The sequence below is a fragment of the Meles meles genome, chromosome 5 (genome assembly GCF_922984935.1).
Source record: "Meles meles chromosome 5, mMelMel3.1 paternal haplotype, whole genome shotgun sequence".
NCBI lineage: Eukaryota > Metazoa > Chordata > Mammalia > Carnivora > Mustelidae > Meles > Meles meles.
Genome location: NC_060070.1, coordinates 118,691,982 through 118,718,589, shown reverse-complemented (window position 1 = coordinate 118,718,589; position 26,608 = coordinate 118,691,982). Strand labels below are relative to the sequence as shown.

The 26,608-nt window shown below is 42.4% G+C and overlaps 1 protein-coding gene and 1 pseudogene across 3 annotated transcripts in view; both read left to right on the top strand.

The window, feature by feature from the left end:
* Nucleotides 1-263: 263 nt before the first annotated feature.
* LOC123942205 lies at nucleotides 264-24,880 on the top strand (annotated as a pseudogene).
* The window catches only part of COL12A1 (collagen type XII alpha 1 chain), a 120,390-nt gene continuing 117,915 nt past the window's right edge, over nucleotides 24,134-26,608 (top strand). For 2 of the 3 annotated variants that reach the window (XM_046005218.1, XM_046005219.1), the window contains exon 1: nucleotides 24,134-24,574. The gene's annotated coding sequence lies outside the window, so the exon portion shown is untranslated. The remainder of the gene's footprint in view (nucleotides 24,575-26,608) is intronic. The other variant, XM_046005220.1, reaches the window with a different exon arrangement.

The window sequence follows — 26,608 nt, the reverse complement described above, 5'->3', positions numbered from 1 at the left end:
TTAAATAACAACTCTTTTCACTTCATAGTCTCTTTCTTGCACAATTCTACTCCTTGATATCTATCCCTGTCTAAAATGTTGTATTTTTTTTTTGTCTTCATCTAACATGATACATACCTAATTTTTTAAGGCTCTGTTGTATAAGCACAGCTTAAAACAACTATCATGTGAGGATATCACAAAAATCAAAAAATTGCTGTTTCTCAATGGGTTTGCTGCCAAAACACAGATGTTACAAAAACCAGCAATAAACCTAAACAAAAATGGGAAAGGATAAGATTCATACCAACCCCATCATCGTTGGACATGTAGATTCAGGCAAGTCCATGACTACTGGTTCTCTGATCTACAAATGTGGTGGAAGTCACAAAAAAACTATCGAAAAATTTGAGAAGGAGGCTGCTAAGATGGGAAAAGGCTCCTTCAAGTATTCCTGGATCTTGGATAAGCTGAAAGTGGAATGTGAATGTGGTGTCACCACGGATATCTCCCTGTGGAAACTCGAGAACAGCAAGTATGATGGGACCTTCACTGATGCCCCAGGACATAGAGACATTATCAAAAATGTGATTACAGGCACATCTCAGGCTGACTGTGCTGTCCTGATTGTTGCTGCTGGTGCTGGGGAATTTGAAGCAGGTATCTCCAAGAATATGCAGACTCTGAGCATGCCCTTCTGGCTTACACACCAGGTGTGAAACAACTAATTGTTGGTGTTAACAAAATGGATTTCACTGAACCACCCCAAAGCCAGAAGAGGTATGATAAAATCCTTAAGGAAGTCAGCACCTACTAAGAAAATTGGCTACATCCGGGGCACCTGGGTGGCTCAGTGGGTTAAAGCCTCTGCCTTCGGCTCAGGTCATGATCCCAGGGTCCTGGGATGGAGCCCTGCGTCGGGCTCTCTGCTCGGCAGGGAGCCTGCTTCCCTTCCTCTCTCTCTGCCTGCCTCTCTGCCTGCTTGTAATCTCTGTCTGTCAAATAAATAAATAAAATCTTTAAAAAAAAAGAAAGAAAATTGGCTACATCCTTGACATAGTAGCATTTGTGCCAGTTTCTGGTTGGAATGGTGACCACATGCTGGAGCTCGGTGCTAAGGTGCCTTGTTTCAGAGGATGGAGTCACCCGGAAGGATGCCAATGCCAGTGGAACCGTACTGTCAGAAACTCTGGATTGTACTTTACTACCAACTCCTCCAGCTGACAAACACTTGCATCTAGTCCTTTAGGACGTCTACATGATTTGGTGGTATTAGTAGTGTCCCTGAAGGGAGACTGGTGTTCTTAAATCTGGTCACCTTTGCTCCAGTCAGTGTTACAACTGAAGTAACGTCCGTTGAAATGCACCATGATGCTTTGAGTGAGGCTCTACTTGGGGGTAGCGTGGGCTTCAATGGCAAGAACATACCTGTTAACGTGTTCCTTGTGGTGTTGTGGTTGGTGACAGTAAAAATGACCCACTGATGGAATCAGTGGGATTCATGGCTCATTGGATTATCCTGAACTCTCCCAGCCAAATCAGTGCCAGATAACCACCTGTGCTGGAGTGGCTCACATGGCTGGCAAGTTTGCTGAGCTGAAGGAGAAGATTGTTCATTGTTCTAGAAAAAAAAGCTAAAGATGGCCCCACGTTCTTTAAAGCTGGTGATGCTGCCATTGTTAATAGGATTCTTTGCAAGCCCATGTGTGTTGAGAGTTTCTCTGATTATCCTCCTCTGGGCCGTTTTGTTGTTGGTGACATGAGACAGTTGCTTGTGGGTGTCATCATAGCTGTGGACAAGAAGGCAGCTGGAGCTGGCAAGGTCACCAGGTCTGTCCAGAAGTTGAGAAACGAGATGAGTATTATCCCCAATTATCCCCTGCCACCCTAGTCTTAGTGGTGAGAGAACAGTCTTAGAACTGCTTGTGTCAGGGCGCCTGGGTGGCTCAGTGGGTTAAAGCCTCTGCCTTTGGCTCAGGTCATGATCCCAGGGTCCTGGGATGGAGCCCCATATCGGGCTCTCTGCTCAGCAGGGAGCCTGCTTCCTCCTCTCTCTGCCTGCCTCTCTGCCTACTTGTGATCTCTGTGTGTCAAATAAATAAATAAATAAATAAATAAATAAATAAAATCTTAAAAAAAAAAAAGAACTGCTTGTGTCAGTTGGCCATTTAATAGTAAAAGGCTGGTTAATGATAACAGTACATCATAAAACCTTGGGAAAGAGAGAAATTTTTGCAGACCATTGGCTTAGTGTGTGTGTAGCAGTTTCAAGTCACTAGTTTTTAAAATGAGTAATTTTTAATGGAAACAACCCAATCAAAAATCTGTGGCAGATTTTTGAGACCCATTAGATCAAAAGTGTAATGGGGGGGGAGGGCAAGAAAAATTAATTTATTAATTAAATAACATGTAAATTTATATTCAAAGTACGTTTTTAAGCTTATAGTTACTTGTTTGAAGGAAATTGGTTTAATTTTCTTTATTGCTAAGTATTTCTTTCATGGGTTTCAGAGTTTTAGTTGTATATGCCTGCCCGTGCTTTGTCTTTATATTTATACTACTGTGCACTCATACTCATTTTTGAAATTGTGGATTGATGTTTCATACATTTTGGAAAATTTTCAGCTTGCATTTCTTAAGACATCCATTCTCTCATCTTCTCTATTTTGCAACTGTAGTTACACACTTTTTGAATCTTTCTACCATGTCCATATGTTTCTTTCAGACTTTACTGTAATTTTCATCTCTGTTTTCTTTATATTTCTACCTGGCTGTCTTCTGATTATCAGGCTTTGAATTCTCTAATCCTCTCTTCCATTATATCTTCAACATCTATTTGTAGACACTCTATTTTTAATGTTTAGGAGTATTTGCTTTTTTTAAGCAAATAAATGTTATTTCCTTGGTGAAATTATCCATCTTTTTAAAATATATTTTAATAAAAATAGTTGGAGTTCATTTTTCAAAACTCCACGTTTGGATCACTTGCAGCTTTATTGGTTTGTCTTTGTTCATCTTGATTTTTATAACTTGGTCTTGTTTCTTCCTAGGACAGATTTCACTGAATGCAGTGTACATGAACAATAGCAAAGGCTCGAGATGTTGTTTTGTTTCTCCACACTGCATTTAATTTTCTTCCTATAGGAAATGGAGAATAGTCAGATCATCTTACTCCAGCTTAGCTTTGTCTGCCTGTTTTTTTCCCGTCTAGAGTTTACCTCTTTCAAGGTCTCACATGAAAGCCTGAATTTTAAATTTAGCCCCTCATTCTTATCAGCTGTGAACCCAATTTTTGTCTTCGCTGTGTATATTCTGGAAACCCTGATTAGTGCGATAGTCTCTTTGGTGTCTGTTTTAACATTCTCAGGATCTCCTCCAATGCAAGTAGTATTTATTTCAAGATGAGACTATGTAAGGACTTCGCAGCTCATTTAATTTTATTTCCAGGATCATGACACTCCTTAAATCCCAGCCGCCTTTGTTTTTTCGATAGATTTAAACATCTTTAAAAAAAAAACACTTGTTTTAGTTTCTGCAGGAAACTAAAGAAGACTCTTCTGCAAGAAGAGTTAGCCTATTACAGCTTCTATCATGCTACCTAGATGTGGAATTTTCTCTAAAAATATATTTGGGATTAAAATGTGTAACCATTTCACATGAGAGCCAGTTGTGTTGACTGAGGTTTCAGAACAGAAAAAAAGAAATCCTTCTCTCATTTTTAGACCAATACATATTAAACTCTAACACCTTTCTTTCAAGTCAGGCTTCTAATTTCAGTATCAGGGAATCTATTGATAACTTTGAATTGTCATGATAATTTCTAGTTGTGCCATGGTGGTCAGTGGAAATCTATCTATATCTACAAATGGAGAGAGAGAGAGTTGGGAGAGATCTTTTTTTATTGTGAAAGGCATTCAATCTTCCTAATCACAAAACAACAAATAGTAATTCTCTGTATTAAGCAAAAAAGACAAGTAAGCAAGACTGACTACATAAATTGTCATAATTTGACAGAATGTAACATGAAAATGCAGGGCCCTTATTTAAAAATGAAGAATTTCATGACATCTAAAGCAGAACATTAAGTAGATTTTAGAATAACAACTGTTCTTTCTTTATTTCTAAAGTTTATAAATAAGCTAGGGTAGAAGCAACTCTAAAAATTCCCCTCATTGTAATGTTCCAAGTATTTCTCTAATGATGAGTTGTTCAGTGCCCAATATGATATGTACACAGTAATATATAATCTACTAGGGAAAAAATTCCATATAATAAGAATATATTTAAGGAGTATTTTTTTTTAAGGAATATAGATGAGTTACATAAGAAAGTAACTTATTCCTCTTTGATCAGTTAGAAAAAATACAAAAACTTATATTTTATATATTAACCATAATGTATATTTTCTTCTTGAGAGCTCCTCTGAGACTGCCTATTTTAACTTAGAGCCATTGTTTGCATTCTGCTATGTTACGCCGAGTCCAAATAGCCACAAATGGTACAACTTCTTTTTCATGTTCTGATACTTTTTCTTGGTAAAAATTAACTTACATGTAAAATTGGATACCATAGTCTTATAACACTTCTAAATATTGTTTGATAAAAAAATAATCAATGGCTTAATTTTTCCCCATACATCATGTTTTCTCATGCTTTTGAAATTTCATATTCTGTTCCTTTGGTCAAAAATGCTTTTGTCATCCTGATTTCACTGGCAAACCTTGTTTTAATTTTAGGATTCAGTTTAGACAAAAGTCTTGGAGCTTGCTGGCCGAGTTCTGACTGACTCTGTGCTCCTGTAGCATCTTTTTTTTTTAAATGTGTATAATGGATTATTTGCTTCCCATAGCATCTTTTACGGACTTAACGCCTAATGGACCATTAGGTACAGAGTAGCATAGACTCTCAATGTGTGTGCTTTTTATGGCAGTGCCCTGCTTGATTGATCTTTGTTATCTCTTTCTCAGGTGTTCAGCAAACAACTATTTGACTAAACTTTAGTCAACTAAGACAATTGTGTTCCTAATTTCACTCATCAAACATTTCTTGAGTGCCTAGCATTTTTTGCACAATGGACATATGCTACTTATCAAGAAAGATTTGTCACTGCCCTTAGAGAACTTAAAATACTAGCAATAAAAATTAGAAATGAAAAAGAAATACTGTGATCATCACTATAAGAAGACTAAAGAGTGCTCAGGGCATGTAAATGGATCTTAGGACCCCCAAATTACTTAGCTTAAAATGAAGTTGCTCAAGTGATGTATTTAGTATTAGCATTACAAATAATCAGAAAGATTGTGCAGGCAACTAACCTCATTAAGTCTATTTTCTTTTTGTTACTAGATAATGGTATCACCCTCCACTTACTAATTTCAGATTTTCTGACTGCCTTTGTATTCATATGAACCCTGAGGCAAAGAGATAAGGGACTGGTATTTTAAAAGCATGATTTAGATACTTAGGTTTTGCATTTTCCTAATTCCAGCCACATTCCCTTATTGACACTCCCTGGCCTCCTTGTGAGGAACCTTGGCCACACCTCCCATTTATTGGCACCAAGTCAGCACAGGATTAATACCGCCTGCCTCCAACAGAAGGAATAAAGAAAATAGATTTCTACAAAAATTATAATACCTCAGGGTCATTTTCAGAAATCTGTGACAGCCCTCAAATTTATGCCTTTCTATTTTAATATTTACTCTATATTTGTTCTTTGATAATATGAAAATATTTAGTAATATAACAGATATGAAAAATGAAATCATGTGTCACATAAATGGGCAACATACTACTTTAGTGTTAATTCTCTTGTTTGAAGATGTAGGTAAAATGATAACAACATCAAAAATTTAGTCACTTAAAAGCTTTGTTATGGAACTTGATTATTCAAATGTGATGTCAAGTAGTAACACATGAAGTATAAATGGACTGGACTCCAAGATCACCTGGTCAGTCTGATGATCTTCATTTCTGCTTCCTCTACAGACTACTCATACATAAGCTGAATTATTTTCCCTTCAGATCTGACTTTCCTAACACAGATGATAACTTCTTGGTTTATATCACTAGTACATAATTTATATTAAAATATCACTTACTTTATTGTCATCCTTATTTATAAGATGAACAGTCTCGGCTTTGACTAAAAACTGTGTTTGACTTAAAGAGTGAATAGAGCCTTGGAAGACATGCTAAATGAGAAACTCTTTTGGTCTCCTACACCTACTATTCCTTATGTTTCCCAAGCACATGTTTCCTAACATAAATGATTTGAGTAGTTTAACTCTGTTGTGTTAGGGGAAACTGCTGTTGAGGTAATCTAGGGGACAGGTTTACCATATTCAGGTAGAATATCTTGAGAAAAACCCTGTGCATTTTTAACCTTTAAGTAAAAATCTGCTAAGTAGTCATACATGATAGAGAAGCAAAACTTTTCCAAAAACAAGGGAAAAAATTCTTTTTTTTTGGTTTAATTTTATTTTTCATTGTTCCAAGATTTGTTGTTTATACACCACACCCAGTGCTCCATGTAATACATGGAGTGGTGGCACTAGACTCACCTAACCCCCCACCCCCCTCCCCTCCAAAACCCTCAGTTGTTTCTCAGAGTTCACAGTCTCTCATGGTTTTTCTCCCCCTCCGATTTTCCCCAATTCACTTTTCCTTTACTTCTCCTAATGTCCTTCGTGTTATTCCTTATGTTTCACAAATAAGTGAACCATGCGACAATTGACTCTGCTCTCTCTGCTTGACTTACTTCACTCAGCATAATCTCCTCCAGTCCCATCCATGTTGATAGAAAAGTTGGGTATTTATCCTTTCTGATAGAAGCATAATACTCCATGTATATATGGACCATATCTTCTTTATCCATTTGTCTGTTGAAGGGCATCTTGGCTCTTTCCACAGTTTGGCAACTGTGGCCACTGCTGCTATGAACATGGGGGTACAGATGGCCCTTCTTTTCACTCATCTGTATCTTTGGGGTAAATGCCCAGTAGTGCAATTGCAGGGTCATAGGGTAGCTCTATTTTTAATTTCTTAAGGAATCTCCACACTCTTTTCCAATGTGGCTGCATCAACTTGCATTCCCACCAACAGTGTAAGAGGGTTCCCCTTTCTCCACATCTTCTCCAATACTTGTTGTTTACTGTGTTGTTGATTTTGGCCATTCTAACTGGTGTAAGGTGGTTTTGATTTGAATCTCCCTGATGGCTAGTGATGATGAACATTTTTTCATGTGTCTGTGAGCCATTTGTATGTCTTCTTTGGAGAAGTGTCTGTTCATGCCTTTTGCCCATTTTTGGGCATGATTATCTGTTTTGTGTGTGTTTAATTTGATGAGCTCTTTCTCGATCAGGGATATCAGCTCTTTGTCTGTATTGCCATTTGTCAATATCTTCTCCCATTCCGTGGGTTGCCTCTTTGTTTTATTGACCATTTGTTTTGCTGTGCAGAAGCTTTTGATCTTGATGAAGTCCCAAAAGTTCATTTTCACTTTTGTTTCCTTTGCCTTTGAGACATGTCTTGAAAGAAGTTTCTGTGGCTTATGTTGAAAAGGTTACTGCCTAGGTTCTCCTCTAGGATTTTGATAGATTCCTGCCTCACATTGAGGTCTTTTATCCATTTCGAGTTTATCTTTGTGTATGGTGTAAGAGAATGGTCAAGTTTCATTCTTCTGTTCATAACTGTCCAATTTTAGGAAAAAAATTGTTACTTTAGGTAAAATAAGATAACCCATATATAGCACAGGCCACCATGTTTGGAACTTATCTTCCCTGTATGTCTTTCAAGAGTAATCAGAGTTCTGATCTTCAGAGAAACTTAGGTGAGATAACCTGAAAGTCCTCAAATCCTAATTACTGAATATAATTAAAATGTGAGCTTTGGTGTTGGCAATTTTCCAGTGGATACCATGATCAACCAATCAACTACTTTTTCTTCCATTAAATAGCAAAATTTATTGAAACTGTTATAACTGCTTTGTGTTTTATTTCTTTTTTTTTAACATAGTGAAGTATTCTTTTTTTCTCACTTCATTTTATTTTTTTTTTTCAGTGTCCCAAGATTCATTGTTTATGCACCACACCCAGTGCTCCATGCAATATGTGCCCTCCTGGCACATATTAACACCACCAGGATCACTCAACCCCCAACCCTCTCCCCTCTAAAACCCTCAGTTTGTTTCTCAGAGTCCACAGTCTCTCATACTTTGTTAACTAATCTGCTTTTTTTTTTTTTAAACCAAACTTCTTAAAGGACTGAGGCCACAAGTGGGTAATTTTCTCTCACCTACCCATTGGGACAGATAGCAAATTAGTTCATGTACATACACTGGCCTTTGATCTTATAACACTAGGACTAAATTAGTGTAGAATAATAATTATAGTCTAGATAAGCTAAGATTCTTCTTTCCTAAGAGCAAAGGAATAATATAGCAATTTAACTTTAATACATTACTTCTAAAGCCTATATGGCCAGAGGTATGACATAATAAATCTATGTTTAAATTTTAAATTGGTTTTCAAAAGTCTTCTTAATGGAGTTAAAACATGACATAGACACACAAAAAAGCCTCCATTTTTAACATCAGAGAAAACTATGTGTATGTGTATATCTTCTAGACTTCACACTATTTGTATGTGTATATCTTCTAGACTTCACACACATATCTGGGCTAAAGAAAATGTTGAATAATGATTTATTAAAATAAAAGAGAAAAAAATATTTAAAACTCTAGAAAAGAATTCACCCCTATATAACCTTCCCTTTTATAAACTATGTATTTTAAGTATTAAACTCAATCATTATTCATATTAATTTTGCTTTTGGTCTCTAGGGATCCAAAAAGTAAAAACTGTAGGAAAAAAAAATAAAAGAAAAAGTCAAGACTTTAGGAGAATAAAAATAGAGTATTTCGGATTTTTCTTCCAAAATGGCATACTGTGTTCTTTCTCTAAGCACACCATTTTTTGAAGGCCCAACTGCATAATTTGCAGGACCCAATAGAAAATGAAAGTGTAGGGCCTTATGTTAAATGACCAACATTTACAAGACAACCACAACAGAGCATGAAACCAAGTGTGAGGTTCTCCTCTGTGTCTGCCTAAGTTGCACACCCATGAAACCTACTACTTAGGTATTTTCTATGTAATTGCTTCTGATTGTAAAATGGCTTGTCAATTCTTTCCCTTCTTCCAATTTTTTAAAAGATTTTATTTATTTATTTGACAGAGAGAGATCACAAGCAGGCAGAGAGGCAGGCAGAGAGAGAGAGAGAGAGAGGAAGAAGCAAGCTCCCTGTCAAGCAGAGAGCCCGATGCTGGACTCGATCCCAGGACCCTGAGATCATGACCTGAGCCGAAGGCAGAGGCTTAACCCACTGAACCACCCAGGTATCCCCTTCTTCCATTTTAAAACCACACTAATACTTATTAGAAAGTAGATTAATATTGATTAAAAACACTAAACATGTTCATAGGTTTTGATGTGAAAGAAGAATAATGTTATAATACATATGGTGAATTTATCGGTTAGCAGATATATTTAAGAAAATTATCCTTGGTTAATTCATTATAAATACTGGTTGAAGTAAAGCCAATGATAAACTTCCTAGTTGAATTTTTTCTTTTATTTCCTTTGCCTTTGGAGACATGTCTTGAAAGAGGTTGCTGTGGCCAGTGTCAAAGAGCTTATGGTCTCCTCTGGGATTTTGATAGATTCCTGATTCACATTGAGGTCTTTTATCCATTTTGAGTTAATCTTTGTGTATGGTATAAGAGAATGGTCAAACTTCATTCTTATATACATAGCTGTCCAATTTTGCCAACTCCATTTAATGAAGAGACTGTCTTTTCCACTATATATTTTTTCCTGCTTTGTCAAAGATTGGTTGACCATAGAGCTGTGAGTCCATATCTGGGCTCTCTACTCTGTTCCACTGGTCTATATGTCTGTTTTTATGCCAGTACCATGCTGTCTTGGTGATCACAGCTTTGTAGTAAAGCTTGAAATCAAGCAACATGATGCCCCCAGCATTTTTTTTTCCTTTTTTCAACATTTCTTTAGCAATTTGGGTCTTTTCTGGTTCCATACAAATTTTAGGATTGTTTGTTAGAGCATTTTGAAAAATGTCAATGGAATTTTGATCAGGATGGCATTGAAAGTATAGATTGCTCTCGGCAATAAGGACATTTTAACAATGTTCATTCTTCTGATCTATGAGCATGGAATGCTTTTTCATCTTTTTGTTTCTTCTTCAATTTCTTTCATGACTGTTCTGTAGTTCCTGGAGTATAGATCCTTTACCTCTTTGGTTAGGTTTCTTCCCAGGTATCTTATGGTTCAAGGTGCTATAGTAAATGGAATCGATTCTCTAATTTCCCTTTCTGTATTTTCATTGTTAGTGTATAAGAAAGCAACTGATTTCCGTGCATTGATTTTTGTATCCTGCCACATTACTGAATTACTGTATGAGTTCTAGTAGTTTGGGGGTGAAGTCTTTTGGGTTTTCCATCTAAAGTATCATGGCATCTGTGAAGAGAGAGAGGTTGACTTCTTTGCCAATTTGAATACCTTTTATTTCTTTTTGTTGTGTGCTTGCTATTGCTGGACTTCTGGTACTATTTTGAACAACAGTGGAGAGAGTGGGCATCCTTGTTGTGTTCCTGGTTTCAAAGGGAAGACTGTCAGCTCTTCCCCATTGAGAATGATATTTGCTGTGGGTTTTTCATAGATAGATTTTATGAAGTTGAGGAATGTTCCCTCTATCCCTATAATTTGAAGAGTTTTAATCAGGAAGGGATGCTGTCTTTTCAAATGCTTTTTCCGCATTGATTGAGAGGACCATGTGATTCGTTTCTCTTCTCTTATTGATTTGTTCTATCACATTGATTGATTTGCCAATGTTGAACCATCCTTGCATTGGAGAGATAAATCCCACCTGTCATGGTGGATAATCTTTTTATTGTACTATTGGATCCTATTAGCTAGGATCTTTTTGACAATCTTGGCTCCATACTCATCAGGGATATTGGTCTGAAATTCTCCTTTTTGATGGAGTCTTTGCCTGGTTTGGGTATCAGGGTAAAGCTGGCTTCATAGAAAGAGTCCGAAAGTTTTCCTTCTGTTTCTTTCTTTTCTTTCTTTTTTTTGAAACAGCTTCAGGAGAATAGGTATTATTTCTTCTTTGAATGTTTGGTAGAATCCCCCAGGGAATCCATCAGGTCCTGGGCTCTTTTTTTTGGGAGGTTTTTAATCACTGCTTCAATCTTGTTACTAGATATTGGTCTATTCAGTTTGTCAATTTCTTCCTGTTTCAGTCTTGGTAGTTTATAGGTTTCCAGGAATGCATCCATTTCTTCTAGATTGCTTAACTTATTGGCATATAACTGTTAATAATAATTTCTCATGATTGTTTCTATTTCCTTGGTGTTAGTCATGATCTCTCCCCTTTCATTCAAAATTTTATTAATTTGGGTCCCCTCTTTTTTCTTTTGGATTAGTTTGGCCAGTGGTTTATTGATTTCATTGATTCTTTCAAAGAACCAGCTTCTAATTTCATTGATGTGTTCTACTGTATCTCTAGTTCCTAACTCAGTACTTTCTGCTCTAATCTTGATTATTTCTCTTCTTGTGCATCAGGCTGGCTTAATTTGTTGTTGATTTTCCAGTTCTTTAAGGTATACAGAGAGCTGGTGTATTCAGGATTTTTCCGTCTTTTTTTTTTTTTTTTTTTTTTTTTTAAGTGAGGCTTGGATGGCTATGTATTTCCCTCTTAGGACCAACTTTGCCATATCCCATAGGATTTGACCAATGTGTCTTCATTCTTCTTGGTTTCCATGAATTGTATAAGTCCTTCTTTGATTTCCTGGTTGATCCAAACATTCTTGAGCAGATTGGTCTTTAGTTTCCACGTGTTTGAATTCCTTCTAAATTTTTCTTGTGGTTGAGTTCCAGTTTCAAAGTGATGTGGTCTGAGAATACACAGGGAATAATCTCAATCTTCTGGTATCAGTTGAGCCCTGGTTTGTGACCCACTATGTGGTCTTGCAGTGTCACTGAAATTCCTTCCTTGGTCTTAAAATTCCTTCCTTGCAGTGTCATTGTCCCCCAAATATTTTGTTGGAATTCCTAGTCCTTGGGAAGCTGATCTGATAGGATCACTTCATCAAGATTTATGAGGACCAGTTTCCAAAGCCCTCTCTGTGAGTTGAGTGGGAGAGCCATTCAGAGGACTGAGAGTCTGAGTCTGGGGATGAGCCAAAGACAGGAAGAGCAGAGCTCTAGGATGAGGGACACACACAGCAAATGACCAACAACTAGGCTGGAAGGAGACCGGAGCTGGCTGGCTGTTGGACTCTTCTGTCAGCTGGGGCAGCAGATAGGGGTTTGAGAACCAGCTGTGCCACTTCCAAGTCACGTGGCTTTAAACAAATCCTGAAACCTTTTATTTAAACATCAGGTTTTTTCCCCTCCATCTGAGATGCTGTGGAAATAATAGTAGCTCCATCTGCCTCAAATGATTGTTGTGGGCATTGCACTGAGACGTACTGGTAAGTGCAATATATACTGCATGAATGTCTTTTTTTTTTTAAGATTTTATTTATTTATTTGACAGAGAGATCACAAGTAGACAGAGAGGCAGGCAGAGAGAGAGAGAGAGAGAGAGAGCAGAAAGCCCGATGTGGGACTCGATCCCAGGACCCCAAGATCATGACTTGAGCCAAAAGCAGTGGTTTAACCCACTTAGCCACCCAGGTGCCCCATGAATGTCTTTTTAAAAAAAAATTTTTTTTAAAGATTTTATTAATTTGAGGGAGAGGAAAAAAATTACAAGCAGCAGAGGAGGGGCAGAGGAGAAGGAGAGGGAGAAGCTGACACCCCTCTGAGCAGGGAGCCATGGGACCTCAGGGACCCTGAGATCATGACCTGAGCCAAAGATGCCACACACACACACACACACACACACACACACACCCATGAGTGTCTTTTAATTGGTCAATCCCACCCTAAATTCTCTTCCATTGAACCTTCTTTTGACTTTTAATAACTACCACTTCAATGGTTCCCTCTCTCAGATCCATTTAATCTCTTTTCCTGCCCCTTTAGAACACCCTAGGTGCTTTAGAGTAGCATTCTGTGATACTTTCATAAATTTTCTTCCTACCACAGCCCATCTCAGGCCCAGAGAACACAGTTGTAAGGTTTTAGACATGACTGAGATGTGCCTTCAGTTTCAGGTTGTGTGACATGTCAAAGACTACTCAAATTACATTGCAATGAACTTCAATTACATTGTGAGGAACATCTCATCAATCTGAGATGCTAGGAGCCTTCTTAATATCTGAGGGGGTGTAGAGATCCTTCTGTGACTCTTTCACTGTCTCTAACACAATCATCTTTTCACAGAAGTTCAGACATAGTCATTTATAAAACGCCTACATTTTCTTGGAATACTTCCTATATTCTTTCTATTTATAACTGCATTTGTTTTGCCTTTTTTTGTGTTCCAGCATAATGTTTCTTTATAAAAAAAGATGTCATGTAATCCTTGCAATGCCCTCCATGATAGGAAAGATGAAATGAAGTTTTAGTGGAGTAAATGACTCACTAGGGAAAACACATGTCTGTGCCATGATGTCATCACTGATGATTCCATAGCCCCTTTGTTCTCGAGGGACCTGCTGTTTCCATAGGCCGTCTAGCTCACAGGATGATTTTGCTTTCAAGTAAAGCCAACCTCAAAATTATGCTAAGTGTGAGGGCCAGAAGTTAATAGGAGTTAAGGAATTTCTAAAGACAATAGTGCAAAGAAGATTCCACTGTTCTTGGCAGCTAGTTCTCCAGACCGAATGGAATGAGTCAAAATTCTTATTAAGGACTTATTAAATATGATGTCAGTAACCAGGATTATTTGGCACCTTGAATAGGGACTGGCTGAGCTTACTTTTTAGCTACCAAGTGCCAAGGCCAGCCCAGCCCATATGTCCCCAGAGGCCGGACAGTTAACATTGCATTGGTATTTATTAGTGATAGAGTCTGCTGCTCATTCCCTATTTTGTCTTCTCCCTTTCTTCCATAACACTGGAACCAGAGTTTTAGATGGGCACCTGGTGGGTCAGAATAAACTACATTGTCCAGCCTCCTTTGCAGCTAGATGTGGCCACATGACTAAGTTCTGACCAAAGCAACATAATTCCAATCAGCCAAGAGCAGCTTGTGGGAGTTTTCCTCTGAAGACAATAAAGATTACTATATGACCCCTGTTCCCCACTTTTCTTTTTGTCCTTTGCTTTTTTCCTTTTGGCTAAAACTGATGTGGCACACCTTAGGTCAGAACAGCCATCTTGGACCATGTGGTACCTCCAGATAGATGTCTCCTCTGTGGAGTACTAAGACGACAGAAGCCTGCATGTCTGAGGACTTCATGGACTAGCCATGATCTCAACTGTGGACTGCCCACCTCTTGATTTTGGGGAGTGTTTTCGTCCCTGTTATTTCCGCCCCCTGTTGCTAGCAGCAGAACCCTTCTGATGTAACAGAGCGCCAGCTGTGGACACTTTGAGGAGAGGAGAGATTAGAGGGGTGGCAATGTTCTCAGGGATTCCCGAAGGTGGCCTCAGGAAGGAAGCAGACACTGCCTGGGGTAGGACAAGAGTCCAGTGTGACAGGTGCATCCTTCCACGCACACACAGCACACACGGCAACTGCTCTGGTATTGCTTTGGCATCTGAAGCCAGTAGTCCCCAAGGCTGCCCCGCTTCTTGCCTGCTTTGGAACAGGAACTCATGGCTCCGAGGAAACTGGTCTCCTTATTAGCTGCTCTGTCCACGGTGCTGGTAAGGGCTGGGTGGGCCAGCCACATCTTAGATGCATCAACCTCTGCCTGTTGGTGGCAATTTTGTTTTGCTTTAACTTTCAGAGATTTCAGATGTAGATATCCTGCGACAGGTGGCAGGCTTCCACTGCTCCAGTCCCATCCTATTCTTGAGGAAGTGTGGCAATGAGTTCCAACATGTTTTGCAAAATTAATGACATGCTCAGGAATCGGGTACCCAGAATAATGGAAAGAAGACCAACCAGGCAGCTGGCACCTGGATTCTTAGTCCTGGCACCAATCATAGAAACAGGGCATCGAGCAAGTTCCTGAGCCGTTCTGGTTCTCGGGTTTTGGAAACGGGAAATGGTGCAGTGGGTTACATGATTTCTAAGATCCTTTTTGGTTTTACAGTCTGCTGGGTGTCCCTCATTATCCCTTCTCTTTCTTCCATAAGAATAGAACATCAGAGTTCTGTTATCATTCCGATTATTTCTGTCACCATTACACAGATGAGGCTTACCCTACAATTTTATTTCTATCTCTGCAAGTATTCAACTCACCTGTGTAATATACATCGAGTAAAACATTTTACAGTCCTTTCATTGGAAATGGGAGAAATAAAGCAAATTAGTCCTCACCTTTGATCGTACACTAGTAAGGACAAGAAAGAAAAGAGCATTTTGAGTGTCCTTGGGTAAATGAAACTGAACCATGTTTTTGTCTGATTTCATCTTTAAAGCCAATGAAAACCATGAAGCTAATGCTTTCCAGGGGTCATACGGAGGAGAGGAGTTGTGGAAGCTTGGGAAGAAGGTGGGGATGGGTTTGATTCTGGCTGCCACACTACCGGCTCTATGACCCTGGCCAATCAACTTTCCCTTAGTTTGCTGGTTTCCTCAAAATAATTTCCTAACTACTGCTGGCAACACTGAACCCACATTTAAACACTCCCCCCGGAACCTTGACTTAGGGACCAGTCTTACAGGTGATTGGCCCTCCTGACCTGCCAGTACTAGATGACTCCCCTTAGTCTTCAGGTAGTGGTTGAGTTCTCATCCTGCCTTAGCACAGACTCCATGAATAACCAAGGGGGCTTGGCTTTGATCATCATGTATCAACCCTCACAGGTCATCAGAATTATCCAGGAAGTTTCAAAAACATACAGATGCCCAAGCCCCACCATGGGGAACACTTTGATTTGTCTAAGGGTGGTGCTCAGGCATTGGTACAATGTTTTAATTTTTTCAGTTTTTCAGACTCCTTGAGTGATTATTTTGTGTAGGCAGGCTTGAGACCCATTGGCTTAGATCTCCTACCCTGTGGTAGGGCAGTAGGGCAGAAGTGGGAGGAATATCCCAAGTCATAGATAAGCAGAGGAGAGATTGAGGGTTGAGGAATATCCCAAACCAGTTGCAGAGCCCACATAATAGCCGTATTGTGAAAGCCCATTATTTAATTGCGGAAATCCTTACCTTAGCTCCGGTGTAGACATGGGAATGAGCATCACGCACTGCTAAAAAGTGCAAGACCAGCCCCTCAACTTCATCTTCACAGGTAGCAAGAGAAATAGTAAAGGCACAAGGCTTCATTCCAAAAGAGAGCTAATAAAAACATAACCTCAACACTTGGTTCCGTACTTTGGTGTTGTGAGCACGGCCTTAACTGTTCCTCAGGTCAGAGATCAGAATCTTTTATTTTGGGGGCAGTTAGTGGTTCTGTTCAAAGCTATTGCTACCAAGAAAAAAACAAAAATATAAGAGATGAAGCTATTCAATAAAGAAAACTACACTTAGAAAAAACAAACAAACAAAAAAAAGTTAGACCACGTGTGAAAGTTTGAAATGATTTTCTCCATTTAAACAATGAGTGAGGACTTTATGTACTTTCAGCCTGACAAGTCCAGCACTTGGGCAGCATAGACAGAGGGGAGGATGGAGAAAATTGTTTAAGAATTTCCCAGATGCTTTTTGTATCACATGCAGTGTTATGTATTCAGACACCCATGAGCAAGCTTGCAGGAGAGCCAAGGAACAACAATGCTGTCGTTTGCCCTTTGAATAACTAACCACCCGTCACAGAGTGCAAATGTGATTCTTAAGTAGTTTTACACACTTTGCAAAATTCTGGCAAAAAAGGGAAGGATGCATTTCTCTCTCTTAAAAAAATCTGTATTGACATCTGAGATATTATTTATATTTTCTATAAACGTATTAATAAAATGTAATAGAAAGTTCCCCCCAACTTTTTTTGTTAGGAAAAAAAAACTTGCCAGGAATTTTGGTCATTTGTAAGGCCATTTTGTCATGTTCTCTCTCTCTCTCTTTTTTTTTAAAGAGTTAATTAATTTATTTGAGAGAGCAAGAACACAAACAGGGAGAGTCTTAGAGGGAGAGGGAGAAACAGACAACCTCTCCCCCCAAGAAGGGAGCCTATGGTGTGGGGGGCAGGGCTTAAGGCTCCATCCCAGGACCCTGAGATCATGACCTGAGCCAAAGGCAGACCCTTAACTGACTGAGCCACCCAGGTCCCCCTTGACATGTTCTCTTAAAAGCAGCTTGCCTGTCCCAATTCCCTAATTTTCCCCATGGCACATCATTCTTTGAGTCATCTGACTTTGCTCAGTCATTTTAAGATATTTTCCCATTCTGACTTCCTAACACAGTCTTCCTCTTTGCTTGCTACTATTGTGAGCACCACAAGGTGGACCCTCTGAGTCTCTCATCTGGACTCTGGGCCCCTCTCCCTGCCTCCCGGCTTGCAGGCTGTCTTCTCAGAAAGTTACTGTGAACTCCACTGCCAGATTAGGTTTTTTACAACAAAATTTTGTATCATTCTTTTGTGTAACAAGCATTCATTTTAATACAGTGGCAAGACCATGAACTCAGATGTCAGAGAGCAGAGTTCAGGTCTGAGTTCCAAAATTAACTAGTAAATCACTTGACTCCCCTGAGCCTCAGTTCCTTATCTATAAGCATCGAGATAATAATTAAATATCGTGAACTGACATATGTAAAAATGCTTCATGCAGAGTCTGGAATACACCCTGTCAATTATTTGCTCAGCGATTATTATATTTGAAGGAGTGGATTCTAGAATCTCAGCCACTTCTAAGCTCTAATACTATTCCATTGTGTTCACAAACTTTCCCCTCAAACAACTCTGCTTTATTTATTGCCCAAGACATTTCCTGTCCCTTTGCTATTTTCTCAACTTCTCATTTTGAATCTTGGGCTTGGAATGTTAACTGCTAGTCCTATAAAGTCTTCCTCCTCCAGAAATTCTTCAGGGACCACCTCAGCATTTGCTGCCTTCTGCCTTCCATGAACTTGCAGCAATTCCTAGCGTGGGGAGCCATCGCTCTATGGGTCTCTCATGCTTCTCGGGTCTTTTGAGCAGGGGTTCTTGCTGCCTTTGTCTCAGAGGATGTTTCTAGGGTGTTTGTATATTCACAGCTTGAGGATACAGAGGTAATTTCTCCCTCTGGAGCAAAGGGCAAGTTTGTTTACTGTCCAGTGTAATAAAGAGAATGCCTCCTTTCAGAGCAAAAGTCAGGCAGGCCCACTGCCCTCAGACAAGACATGGGTTCCCCAAGCCCAGTTCTGTTCCAATAATGCAACCCGTGGTCTATGTAAGGGTCACTGGGCCTTCTTTGCATTAGCCTGTGGGACCCAGGGCCTGGAGGACCAGTGCAAATGATGATCCTCTGGCTGCTGATCATCCTGTCAGTCACTCCTTGGGGTCTGGTTCCTTGTGTGTTCTGCCAGCATCCCTGAATCTGTAGAATGTTAACTTGTTAGCTTGCAAGTAAGATACCATTTCAGATCCTAGAATAGTTCTTGACAACTATTATTGTTATTGTTATTATTTGGTTGCTATGGTTTCTAAATATTTTTTCGTAACAATCTACTCTTTCCCCCCTTTTTTCTTGTCATGGGTCTGGGGAGAGACTGATTTATAGAGCAACCGGTTTGTGGGGAAATCGCCTTTTTTTTCCCTTCCTGCAAGAACGTTCTGAATCATGGGTTGCATTGATTGCTTCCTGCGGTGTTATTTGTTTTGATTCTGTATACCATATTCCCCAACCCCCAAATTATTTTTCGTGTTGGTCTGTCAGCTTGCAACTACACACTGTCTCCAGAACTCTTTTGAGTCATTTGGCTTTTGTTTATGTGTATTTCTGGCCTTTGTTACTTACATTTATGTTTTCTTATGGAGAGGGTCTCTTTTGATTTGCCTTAAAAAAAAAAAAATCCCCCACGGTTTCTAGTGAACATCATGATTAGAGCAACGGCGTTTGCTGAATGAATGCTCAAGATACAAGCCTTTGAAGGAGTTAGTCAGGTAATGGCCATCCTCTCCCGCTTATCCACCAGAGGGCGCATTCCGTTTCATCTTAGATTTAGGAACATTTCACAGTCTGGGATTCCGTCTGCTCTGAAGACCTGGGTGTCTGTGCTTCATAAAGGTAGCTGAATGAAGTGGTGAGTGTATAAAAATGCTTTCTTACGTGAAGCCCTGGTCTGGTTACACTTTATCCTACACTGGAGCTCCAACTGGGGCCAATGAAACCTATGATTTCATGGCTATTGCGTTTCAATTTACTAGGCAGTGAGTTTGAAGGCCAAGATCACATCCTGAAAAATGGGTTCCTTTGATTTTTCACATTTTCCTGCAACCTGAGAGTTTATGTCAATGCACACATACTGACAGTCCACACACAGAGCAGTGGTCTGACTAGAAATTCTGGACCTTGTGCGACTTTGAGGGTTATAAAATAAATAGATTCCAAGTCCTGAGGTGGTAAGGATGACTTAACCAGTATTGAATCTGAGAGAAATGAAGTGGCAAAGTGTTGCTTTCTTAATATGAAAGTGAATTTACTCCCTTGTATCTTTCACAGTTTGCTCAAGGAGGTCAGAGCTAACTGAATAATCAACTCCCACCAGCACGGGACTTTATTAAATTTGAATGGTTCATCCTAAGAAGATACTGTATTAGTATTAGGATGAAGGGTTTTTCTGTTTCTGTTTTTGTTTTTAAGCTTCATAACTTTCCACACAGCCACAGCTTTTTGAAGTCACTTGAAGTTTGAGCTAGTCACCTTGGGGAGGAGGATGAATATGAAGCACTTACTGTTTTTCTGCTCCATGGTTGCTCCCATTCTGACAGGGAGAGATTGTTTCAGGACAAGTGAGAGGTCTGGATGAGGGGTGCGCAAAGCTGTAGACTCCACAGAAGTAGCTCTTTGTGAAGAAGCAGGACCTGTCAAGAAGGCAGGAGTGCAGTATCCCCTCTTCCTTCCTTTAGGGATGGCTTTGGCCTCTGGATTGTTCAGTTTTGCTAGTACAGAGAGGGCAGCCGTCTACCCTTTCTCATTTGTAACATTAAAACATTTTGGGGGCGCCTGGGTGGCTCAGTGGGTTAAGCCTCTGCCTTCGGCTCAGGTCAAGATCTCAGAGTCCTGGGATCGAGCCCCACATCGGGCTCTCTCCTCAGAGGAAAGCCTGCTTCCCCCTCTCTCTCTGCCTGCCTCTCTGCCTACTTGTGATCCCTCTCTCTCTGTCAAATTAAAAAAAAAATCTTTAAAATAAAATAAAATAAAACATTCTGAAGTCATTTGACGCCATAAACTCCTCAGAGATGTGAGGGGGCCACTGAAGTTGCTTCAGGCACCTCAGCTCTTCCTTAACAGAGTTTTGAGGGCAAGGCCTCATGTTAATTATCATCATATCCAGTGCTCTGAGCTTGTCACTGTACAGGCACACGGAAGGTGGTCATTAAGTGTACGAGGTTCTAAAGGAAAGGACTCAGATATGTGACTTCTTGACTCTTCAGGCACACTGCCTTGCTGCCCCTGAAAATTAGTGTAGAGTGCTACCTCCTCTCTTCACACTTAAAAAAAAAAAGATTTTATTTATTTATTTGACAGAGAGTGACAGTGAGAGAGGGAACACATGCAAGAGGAGTGGGAGAGGGAGAAGCAGGCTCCCCGCAGAGCAGGGAGCCTGATTTTGGACTTGATATGGGGACCCTGGGATCATGACTTAAACCAAAGGCAGCTGCTTAATGACTGAGCAACCCAGGCATTTCTTCTCTTCGCACCCTTAACCTCAGCGAGCTTATGCAGGCTTTCTTGGCCCAAGACCCTTAAAGCCCTCTCTGGCTACAACCCACACAGAGCCCCCAGAATGGGACAAGCAGTGCACATTCAGCCTGGGTTCCTCTTCCCAGGTTCCCCACCAGGTACCTCAGCAAGCACCTTCACCTGTACCAGGAACCCTGGCTAGGTTAACCCCAAGGAAACCAATGAAGTGGCTGCTTTTGCCTTTTTATAAATTAGGGACGTGATTTTTCCCCAACCCCCCACCCCATAATTTGAACTCCTTCCTGAAAGGAGCACCTCTTCCTTTGTTTACCCCTGACCAGAACTTTGCCACTGCCTTGGGGCAAGAATTTCCATAGGCTGTTAGCTGAGGGACACAGAGAAAGTCTATGCTACCTCCTCACTTGTTCTGCCGTCTTGCTGGCTGTCAGCCATTCCTGGGAATCAGGCAGATGAATGACAGGTTTTTTTGTTTGTTTGTTTGTTTTGTTTTGTTTTTTTTTCCCAAAAACTCCCTTAAATAAACTCAACTTCTGGGTCTACACTGTGTACTTTGACCTCCGGCGCCAGCGCTCGCGCTGACCACTAGATCGCGCTGTCGGACAAGGAATCCGAAGCTCCAGCCCCACCAGGAACTCCGGAGCCGGAGGGAGAAGAGGTGCAAGCGGAAGGCAGGGAGAGTGAGGAGGGAGATCCCCGGGTATAACCTGAGGACGGAAAGCAACCAAATTTCAATCAGCTCTGCCTCAGTCGGTAAATATCAATTCGTTGCAAACATTAATGAATCCCAAGGGGGTAAGAACTGGACGCACTACAAAAGGGGACAGATGGGAGGAGGGTTTACACGGTTTTGGTGTTTGTTTTGTTTTTAAACCCACTTATTCACTTAGGGTGCTAGAAGTCTAGCGTGTGTAAGAGCCCCCGGAGGTCAAACCGTGCAGATGTCATGGTGGAAAGCCCCTGAAGATCTCCTTTGGATACCCTTGAGTTACACGCATGTCCCCTGGGAATGGGTGTGCTTGGATTAGCTTGTGAATATACATGTGTGTATTTCCGGAACCAGTGTCCCTTCTTTCCTCTTATCCTACTTTGGAAGCACTGCGTAGAGATCCTTTTTTGAGGGACAGAGAGTGTTTTGAGGCCAGTGACTTTGTTACAGACCTTTGTAACAATTATTTCAAATGCATTAAATCTGTCTGTGAGCGACAATGCCTTAAGAGAGGATGGCCACGGGGGTCCCCAGGACGCCAGTCTGGGTCCTAGAGCGGCACCAAGTGAGCGCTCTTGGGGTCTTGAGCGCAACATGTACAGCTCTGAGTCAAAGCAACAGGAGAGAACGCTTTTAAAACTAGTAATATCACACCCAGAGTTACACTGCTCCCCAGTCAACAACTTTGCCATCACAAATTAAAAACAACAAAAAGTACATAAAGAAAAACGGGCCCGTGCGCGCGCGCACACACACACACACACACACACACACACAAACACACACCTGGGCAAAATGCAAACCCCAGCCAGCCTTGGCTAGCGTGCAAGGCGACGGTTTTCCTTTTCTAGACAGTGGGTGTCGGTTTCCCAAGGGGCGTCCCTGGCCGTTCCAGGCTGCTGTGGGGTCCAGGGCGTCTGCAGGGTGCCGCGCAGCGTGACCCACTGTCCTGCAGGCGGCTGCCGGGACTTATCTGCCTCTTGGCTCTGTCATTGAGCTCGCTACCAGCCCACGTGCGTCTGTAAGCAGGAATTTGAGTGAGGGTGCGGGTGGAGGTTTGTGCCGGACACTCGGGGTTGTGAGAGTTTGAAGGGGGAAGACTATGCGCGTGTGTGGGCTCTTTGTGAGAGCTGCCCAGCTGGACTTCGAGTGGGCCCTGTGTACTCAGGGAATGTGCAGAGGTGGAGATTCCCATTTTTTTCCGTTCCTTCCGTCCAGTCTTCTCTCTGGCTTCCTCTGGCTTTCGCTGAAGGCATCTGTGAGTAGGGCAGAGTTGCGGGGTGGGGGGGCAGGAGGAGGGCGTTCAGCAAGTTCTTGTCGTTCTAAAGGCAAGTTCAGAGGATATCGCGCCTGTTGGAGGGAAGGCCCAATTTGCAGACGTCAGATCAAACAGGGAAGAGAAGTTTACATTAGCGACAAAACCCTCCGCTTTTACTATTGGGGGCGGGCAGTTCCAGGAGAATAGCTCCCGAGTTTGCCTCCGAGCCCCCTCCTCTGTTTGGGTGGCTCAGCCTTTCAGGGTTAACCTCTGGACGTCAGGAGGCCAAAAGTACAGGGCTTTTGCCGAGGGCACAGACGTGGGTAATCTGAACTTCTCCTGGAGCCTTTTCTGATGCCACAGTGTAGGAGCCCCGCACTACCTCCCGTGCGCCTAGCACCGTTTGGCAACCCTGAGTGCCAGGCTCCCAGCACAGGCCAAGGAGGGTGGAGCCGAGGGGAAGGGGGCGGTAGAAAGGAGAAGATGCTGGCAGAATGTAAGCCCCCATTTGGCCTCCATCTCTTTGGCAGCTGGGGGAAACTTAATTTCATTTGTCTCCTTGACCCCAAGGGGTTTTAAGGGCAAATTTTTGGTCCAAAGCCTCCACCAGGGTCAGCTTATGCTCACGGTCTCTGCCGTGATTACGACTTGTTCTCTAGCGGCTTCTTGTTCTGAGGATCCCTAGGTGTTTCATTGCGTCCCTCGACCTCTCTCTTGGCTCAAATTAAGCCTCTCAGTTCGTCGCAAAGCATCAGGGAAGCAAGACAGGACTGGGAAAGCCATCCATCCCGTCGCCGAGCCCCGCGGGCTGCTGTACGGGTTCCCAATCGCGGCTCGAAGATTGGAAAAGACAGAAGGCGCGCCGCGTGCACAGACAGTTAGTTAATGGAAACCCTGTAAATCGGTTTTAAGTGCACCCAGGACGGAGGGGGAGGAAAATGTAGGTGGTGATGATGGGGGATGCGGCTAGGGTGGTTTGGGGTCGGTCACACATTCTTGCAGTTCTGAATGTAAAAGAGTCGCTTCCCTCCCTCCTATTGTTCTTAATCTAGAAAAAAATAAATTCATTAAAGAAAATCGCAAGGATAGGGAAACCCGAGCTCTCCAGCCCGCCCCAAGCGGAGGAGTGAGCGGCTTCCCTTGGCAGTGAACCCGACTGCGGCTGTCCCCCTCCTGGCTTCCTCCTCCCCCTCCCTACATCCCTCCCCCTTCCCCGGCGGGGTACTGCTACTACGGGGATCGCCACCTCACGCCGAAGGAATGCTGGAAGTATGCACACGTTCCCAAAAGTAGACCTCCTTCACCGCCGGAGGAGCATACATCACCCCGTGGCAGCCGTCCACCTTCTCAGGCGTTTCGTAACCGAGTAAACTGAGAGCTGGGAACAGCCCTCTATTAAGTAGCCGGTGGCGCGGAGCCTCTTCCCACTCGACTAAGACGAACCGTCGCAGACGCGTCCGCGCCCGGACAGCTGCGGTCCCGGGCAGTCTCCACGGGTTCCGCAGCGTCTGCCGCACCTCCGGGGATCCTCAGCTCTTCGCCTCCTCGGTGGCCCTGCCGCGGCCCACCTCCCGGCAGCCGCCAGGTGCTCCCAGAGCGCAGCGCCAGTTGCCTGAGCGTGCGGGGATCACACCGGACCCCGGCTTCTACGACGCCGGGAAGCCGCTGTCGCCGCCGCTACCTCGGTCACCACCGCCTCAGGTTGGTCCGGCTTGTAGCCATTTACCCTTACCCCACACCTCGCAAAGATAACTAGGGAAACTTGTTTCTAGCCTGTTGCCCAAGCCCTTAAAGGTCGCAGGCAAGAACCGTTTGTACTCATAAGAGTGGAGCTCTGCCCGAGATTTACCGGGTATCCTGGGGTTCTGCGATTCCTTTTATCTTTGTGGGAGAAAGAATTGTAGTTTTTCTTAAGGGCTGTACAGGGCGGCTGTGTGCGTAAAGCACCCTTCTCATTGTTTCTGTTTGCAGAGGAATTTCATGTATAGATGCTGTCGATTTCAATGAAGCGTGCCCCAGATTCTGTGGCCACCGCGTTATCTCTTGGCAATAGCTTTCCCCGGGGGTGCGGTGGTGCAGCCCCGGCGCTGGGAAGGTATTTTAGTGACGCATGGTGCGGAATTCTTTGGAGGGCTGGCTGAGTGCTCTGCAGCTCGTCGAGGCTGCGCGGGTGTGTGTGGCATCTTGAGACAGATTCCTAGTCGAGTGTTCTGGCTCTTTTGCTTTTCAAAGCATCTGAGATGGTGGGTTAATCCAGCTCTAAGGAACTCAGCCTTGGCCTTCTCAACTTCTGGAGAAAGCTCCCCCTCCCGACCTCTTCCCAAGTGCACTGGTTGAGGCCATGCTGGGGCTCCGTGGAACCTTTGAAGTAGTTTCCATTCCAAATTCTACACAGTGTAAAGATCAGAGAGCTTGGAGGCGCCGGGTTCATTTATGGAGCGGAGATTCGAAGCGAGGGAGGAAAAGAGGTACCCTAACTCGAGTGTCCTTAGGGAAAGGTAACCCATAGGGACGTTCCAAAACCCCTATCCCTCACAGCCACCCCCAAGCCTGGACTATGTGATCTAAAGTATGCTGGAACACTGGGGAAGGATGGAGCAAGGAAGGGAATGAGCACTAAACCCGCCCTTGACTAATGTCAAGGTCGCAGTGGGTAAGAGGAGGTAGGTGACTCGAAAGGGATCTGGAGAAACCCCACGGGGTAAGGGTAAGTGTTAAGTTTCTTTTTTAACTGGAATCGGGAGTAAAAGAATGGGTCTTTTCCGGCGGGGTGGGGAAGGGGACAAGTTGATGGAAGGACACCAGTCCCTTAAGACCTCCCCCCGCACGCGCTCCTCCGCAACTGATTCATTTTCATTCATGAGGGTGAAATGAGGGAATCCTCTCTGACACGTAGGGGCGGCCTCTTTCAGACATTTACGTCTGAGAATGTTCAGTGAAGCATTGAGCTAAGCATTCACATAAAGGTTTTGGCTAAAAGGAGAGATTTTTTTTTTTTTTTCTTTTTTTAATGTATGGACGGAATGACTGGCCGGCTGGTAGGTTCGGATACCCCAACGCAACATGATTCATTCTTGCCGCTGAGCCAGGCAGCCAATAGGTGGCGCTCTAGACCCAGACAAAAGAGCTTCCTTCCACTCTTAAGGTTTTTGTGAAAAGTTCAAGATTTAATAAAAAAAGGTCGCACAGAGCTTTTTGATGGGTCGATTGTCAGCCTTTAACTTTTCGCGAGCACGCTTCCAACTGAGTTCGAAATTACTGTAGCAAAGTACGGCCAGCTGATGGGAACAATGGGCCAGTCTCACCTCCTGCTTTTCACTGATGGGAGAAGAGGGTTAGAAATGTCAAACAGCTGTTAATTAGGAAGAAGGAAATCGCTGGAGCCCTTGAATCTTCAGAGCAGCGCCAACATTTTAATCTTGGCTTCATAAAAAGGAGCTCTGGGCAATTTGGCACGCCTGCTCATCAGATGTTTAAAACGCAATTTACACTCAGGCAGAGGAGAGATGCTCTAATACATTGTGCCAATAATTTGGAAGGGCATAGCTGGAGCTTGTCAGTTTCTTTTCTCAAAGAGGGCTCGACCTTTGGCTCATTTTTGGATTCCCAAACAGGACTTCATTTTTCAAGGGGGCTCATCTGTTGCCTTACAATAATTTATGTACTTCACAGTCAACCCTCTTTTTACGTTTTGCCTCTGGCAGCTTCCCAGTTCAGTTCATTGCTAGTAGTTTT